The sequence below is a fragment of the Panthera tigris genome, chromosome A1 (assembly GCF_018350195.1).
Source record: "Panthera tigris isolate Pti1 chromosome A1, P.tigris_Pti1_mat1.1, whole genome shotgun sequence".
Classification (NCBI taxonomy): domain Eukaryota; kingdom Metazoa; phylum Chordata; class Mammalia; order Carnivora; family Felidae; genus Panthera; species Panthera tigris.
In genome coordinates this window covers 86,790,702-86,796,701 of record NC_056660.1, presented here as the reverse complement: position 1 = coordinate 86,796,701, position 6,000 = coordinate 86,790,702, and positions in this window count along the sequence as shown.

The following is a 6,000-nucleotide window of genomic DNA, read 5'->3' as shown; positions in this document are numbered from 1 at the left end:
CTCTCAAAAGTATACGTAGACAAAAAGGTGACTCTTTGTTGCTAATATTATTTTCTAATTTTCTCTTTTTTATTATCGTAAAAATGCCTAATTTTTACATGGTTACCAGTATTGTATGAAACTTGGTTTTGTATCATAATTTAAAAACCTTTGTCAATCCAAGATTATGAAAAAACTCCTCCTTTGCTTACTCCCACTATTTGTATATACTTAAAATTTCACTCTACATAACAATGTTATGGGGCAGAAGAAACTACTACCCATAGTGTGTGCAGAAGGAGATGGAATAAAGAAGAACAAGCATATATAAGAAGAAGACTTCATGAGTGTTTTGAAGTGAAAGATAAGTTGCTGTAGAATTTTGTGATTCACTGGATCCAGAAAGAAGACTTTACCATCATTATTGATCGTCAGTGGTTTGACTGCTGGTATGCTTATGGTCCAGGCTGGAAGGAAACTCTATGCACAAACGTGGGTTTATGGCAGCCCAACTGGCTATTTGTAGGTTAGTATTAAAGCATAAACATGTATAAGTCTCCAGGCAGTGGAATGTGCTATGTGGTTTATTATTGGCAGACACCTATTATATCAAGTTGTTTCCTGAATTTAATAAGAAGAGTAAATAAAGCCTTGTTGACTGAACATTGGGTAAACTAGAATTTCTTTTTTTATATTAAATATAATTTATTGTCACATTGGTTTCCATACAACACCCAGTGCTCATCCCAACAGGTGCCCTCCTCAATGCCCATCACCCACTTTCCCCTCTCCCCCGCACCCCCACCAACCCTCAGATAAACTAGAATTTCTGACTGAAGCCAATATGCAGTTGGTCTTGGGCAAACAAACATGGTTCTACAACTTTAGAAAGAAGCTGCTGGAAAGGGAACAGCTAAATAGTTTATGCGATTCTTGGCATTTCCTGTGAACTAATGTCATCTTCAGATTATTAGGACTGTATGCTTTGTTATTATTGTGTAACTCATACGGGTCCATTCATGAACATTAATCAGTTATTTTCAATGTCTTACAACTTGACTAGTCCAACTCTTATCAGTAAAGTATTTAGTGTCTTGCAGCTATGGAATATTTTGCTTTTTGCTTAATTGCCTCAAGTGAGTGAAAGACATTATATTTAAGTATCAAGAGGGATATAAGAAAAAGGGCAAGAAATGTTCATGGGGAAGAAACTCTGACTAGCTCATGTTTTTGTTGTATTGCATCATTAGCTGAGTTTATATTTGCAAAACAATTAAAATTTCTATTATAAATTTTATGTATGTATGTATGTCATCTCTAAATTGAACATGGGGCTAGAACTTATGATCTTGAGATCAAGAATCACATGCTATATCCACCGAGCCAGGCAGATGCCCCTATTTATTTTTTTTTTAATGTTTATTTATTCTTGAGAGAGAGAGTGGGGGGAGGATAAGTGGGAAGGAGCAGAAAGAAAGGGAGACACAGGATCTGAAGCAGGCTCCTGGCTCTGAGCTGTCAGCAGAGCCCAATGCAGTGCTCAAACCCATGAATGGCAAGATTATGAACTGAGCCAAAGTCGGACGCTTAACTGACTGAGCCACCTGATGCCCTCAGATGATCCTATTAATATATAACAGTCCTAAAGTCAGAACCTTTTCTAATTAGATCAACATAAATGTAAATTCTGCAATTACTTTGAATATCTTGGATATACTCTAAGTTTAAATTTTAAGAAGAAATACCATTGGAATTTTGTTGATTGTAGCTGATTTTAAGATGTCACAATGAACTGAGTAAGATCATTTTGAACATCATCTTTCTTATGACTATACTTATATTCTCACAAAAGTTCTATAAAATATATTTGTCAATTTAAAATTTTTGTACCAAAATGTTTGGAAAATTAGATGCTTCTTTTTAATGTGTGTTGGTATGACTTGAATTATTATTTTCTAAAATTAAAAGCCTTGTATCTATGTGTAAATCGTTTCACATAATATCATTTAATCATTTGTGTTATTATTGTTGATTTAAAGCTTAGTTATTACTTACCTTTTCTTTATAAGGATTCCATCAACATGCATGCTTTTATGTTTTCCAGAAAAAGATGCATTTGGATGAAAGGATAAGAAAAAATAAAATCTTTCACTGTCAAAAAAAAAAAAAAGAAGAAGAAACTACTACTCATAGTGTGTGCAGAACAATGACATGGGATTAGAAGTCAACCTTACTTGGGGCGCCTGAGTGGCTCAGTTGGTTAGGCATCTGACTTTGGCTCAGGTCATGATCTTGTGGTTTGTGAGTTCAAGCCCCACATCAGGCTCTGTGCTGACAGCTCAGAGCCTGGAGCCTACTTCAGACTCTGTGTCTCTCTCTCTCTCTCTGCCCCTCCCCTGCTCACACTCTGTCTCTCTCTGTCTCTCAATAATAAATAAATATTCAAAAAAATAATAAAAAAAAAGAAGTCAACCTTACTTTCTTATGGGACATTAGGAGCCAAGGCCACCTGCTACACCAGATCAGTGGTACCTCCTTGGAGAAAGGGGATATATCAGAGGAAATGACTTGTCCTTAAATTTGGAGTATCATCAACAAAACGGATAGTTTCATACCCAGCTGTATAAGAGAAGCTTCTCACTCCCAGTTGATAAGACTCACCCATGCCCTAAGAGCCTTACTGTATTATTTTAGTGCCTCACTGCTAAGTATAGCAGATAATCAAGGATCTAGAGACATTTAAGGAAAATCTGCAAGATGAAAGAAAAAAATGTGAGAAAACATAATGCAGACAAAAAAAATCACACTAAGAGAAAAAAGGGTACAAATATACTTGTAGAGATAGATAAACAAGAACAGGATGTTATAAAGTAAGAATAATCTGATAACTAGAACTTTTAGAAGTTGAGATGCTTAGAGTCAAAATTAATAAGAAAATGGAAGGGATAGGGTGCCTGGGGGGCTCAGTCAGTTGAGTGTCTGACTTCAGCTCAGGTGATGATCTCATGGTTCATGAGTTCAAGCCCTGCATCAGGATCTCTGCTGTCAGTACAGAGCCCATTTCAGATCCTCTGTCTCCCTCTCTCTCTCTGCCCCTCTTTCACTTGCACGCTCTCTTTAGAAAATAAATTAAAAAAAAAAATAAAATGGAAGGGATGGAAGCTACTGTAAATAGAATCTATTAGAAGATAGATGTAAATGATAAACAGGTGAAAGACCCTGGTAGATCAAACCACAAAGGTTTAAAAAGCCAATTATTGGGGCACCTGTGTGGCTTAGTCAATTAAGTGGTTGGCTCAGGTAGTATCTCCTGGTTTGTGAGTTCAAGCCCTGCATTGGGCTTGCTGCTATGAGCCTGTCAGCATTGTGCCTGCTTCAGATCATCTCTCTCTCTCTGTCTGTCCCCCATTCACACACTCTCTCTCTCAAAAACTAAATAAAACATTATGAAATTTAAAAAGTCAATTATTAAGAGATTGAGAAAAATAAAACAGAGGAAATGGGGGAGGGGGGCAAAAATCAAAGAAATCATATTAAGAGGTTTTTCCAGTACTGGTTAGCATTCTTTTTCAAATTAAAATGGATCCTTGAGGGGCGCCTGGGTGGCTCAGTTGGTTGGGTGTCCAACTTCAGCTCAGGTCATGATCTCACAGTTCGTGAATTCAAGCCTCATGTTGGGCTCTGTGCTGACAGCTCAGGGCCTGGAGCCTGCTTTCAATTCTGTGTCTCCCTCTTTCTCTGACCCTTCCCCGTTCATGCTCTGTCTCCCTCCATCTCTCAAAAGTGAATAAACGTTAACAAAAATTTTAAAAAATGGCTCCTTGAGTATCCATGCATAAAATAATCATATTGTTTTGAAATTTTAGGGTCAGGGAAGAAGTGATCTTATAAGCATCCAGAGAAGAGGAGAAAATTAGCAAAGAGAAAGAAATCACATAGAAAGGAACAAGAATATGGATGTCCTTGTGTTTCTCAAAAGCCACATCTGATGCTAGAAGGATCACTGACATAAATTTTTCAACCTAGATAAACTATTAATCAAGTGTGAGGACAATTATAAACACTGTCCAGCATGAAAGGCTCAGGAAATTTATCAGATGATGCTTTTCTCAGGGAGCTACTGGAAGAGGTACTTCTGCAAGTCAAGGAAGTAAATCAAGACAGAGAAAAGATATGGGATCCTAGAAATGAGGGCACTGTCACAGGTCACTCAAGGAAAAGTTCTGGATAGATGACCTTGTAGACCTAGTGAGAAACCTGTCTAACTTATGTCAGGAGAATTGACAACCTGGAGGACAGTTTTCAGAAGAGACAGAGATAGAGAGAGACAGAGAGAGAGAGAGGCAACTGATGGCTCAGTCAGTTAAGTATTCAACTTTGGCTCAGGTCATGATCTCACGGTTTGTGAGTTTGAGCCCCAAGTCAGGATCTGTGCTGACTGTGTGGGGCCTGCTTGGGATTCTCTTTCTCTCCCTCTATCTTTGCCCCTCCTCCATTTGCATGTACATATGCGAGTATGTACATGCACATGCACACACTCTCTTTCTCTCAAACTAAAGTTTTTAAAAAAGAGAGAGACTCATAGGATTGATGGTTTGATAGCATATGTAATGGAGTGTTCAGATACACCAAACAATAAACAAACAAAAAATATGAAAAAACATAGGCAATTTTTAAATCATGAAAAGAAAAAGAAACAACATATAAGAAGATAATCTTGGAACAGTCCCTGACTTTGCAGTGAAGAGCACGAGCAAAGCCATAAATCTGTAAATTGAACGGTTTACATTAAAGTGTGATGAACTATGTTGATAGAAAGGAGGGACAGGAAGTGGAGAATAGATGTAACATAACTAGATCTGCAACTGTCATAAAAGGAAATGGACAAGGTCTAAAACTGAAAAATCAAGAAATTGCAGTATAAACAGATTTAAAGAGATGCAGGAAAGATTGTCCAAATCACTGAAAGTAGGTGCTTCTGAGAGAGGGACGGGATGGAGACAGCAGTTGTTTAGGATTGTTGCTTGGATGCACTGGACAAAAGCCCAAATTGCAGTGACTTAAACAAGAGTCTGCTGTGTGTTTTCTATTCAGAGGAAGGTGACAAGGTCATGGTGTCGCTGAGGCCCCAGATTCTTTCAATTTTTTATATGCAGTCTTCCTTGGCACACGGTTTTTGTTTTCATAGATTCAAGATGGCTTTCTTTTTCCTTCTTTTTAAAAAAAATGTTTCTCTATTTATTTGGAGAGAGAGCACAAGTGGGGAAGGAATAGAAAGACAGGGAGACGGACAGAGTCCAGGGCAGGCCCCATGCTGTCAGTGCAGAGCCCCACGCAGAGCTGGGACTCACAAACTCTGACATCATGACCTGAGCTGAAATCAAGAGTCTGATGCTCAACTGACTGAGCCAGCCAGGTGCCCCAAGACATCTTTCGTACCCTCAGGTTCTTGCAGCTGCATTCCTGGCAGGTAGAAGAGAAAGAACAAATTCTAAAAGGCACATGTCAATGATCTTCCTTTTTTAAAAATAAGAGCCTAAAAAAATAATAGTTTTATTGATACAGTGTTAGTCACAGCCTTTACAGTTCAGCTATTTAAAGTATATCATTCAGTAAAAAAAATATACTATGCATGCAGTTCAAAAAATTTTAATATATTCGTGGAGTTGTGCAACCATTGCCACAATTAATTTTAGAACATTTTCATGACCACAAATGTTCTAGTGGGGAACATTCTGTGCCCACTAGAAATCACTGTCCATTTCCTCCCAAATCCTTGGTCCTATGTGACCATGTACATACTTTCTGTCTGCGTAGCTTCTTTCTCTTGACATATGTTTAAGAATCATTCATATAGGGGCACCTGGGTGGCTCAGTCGGTTGAGCATCTGACTTCAGTTCAGGTCATAACCTCGTGGTTTGTGAGTTCTAGCCCTGCATCCAGCTCTTTGCTGACAGCTCAGAGCCTGGAGCCTGCCTGGGATTCTAGGTCTCAATCTCTCTCTGCCCCTCCCCCACTCG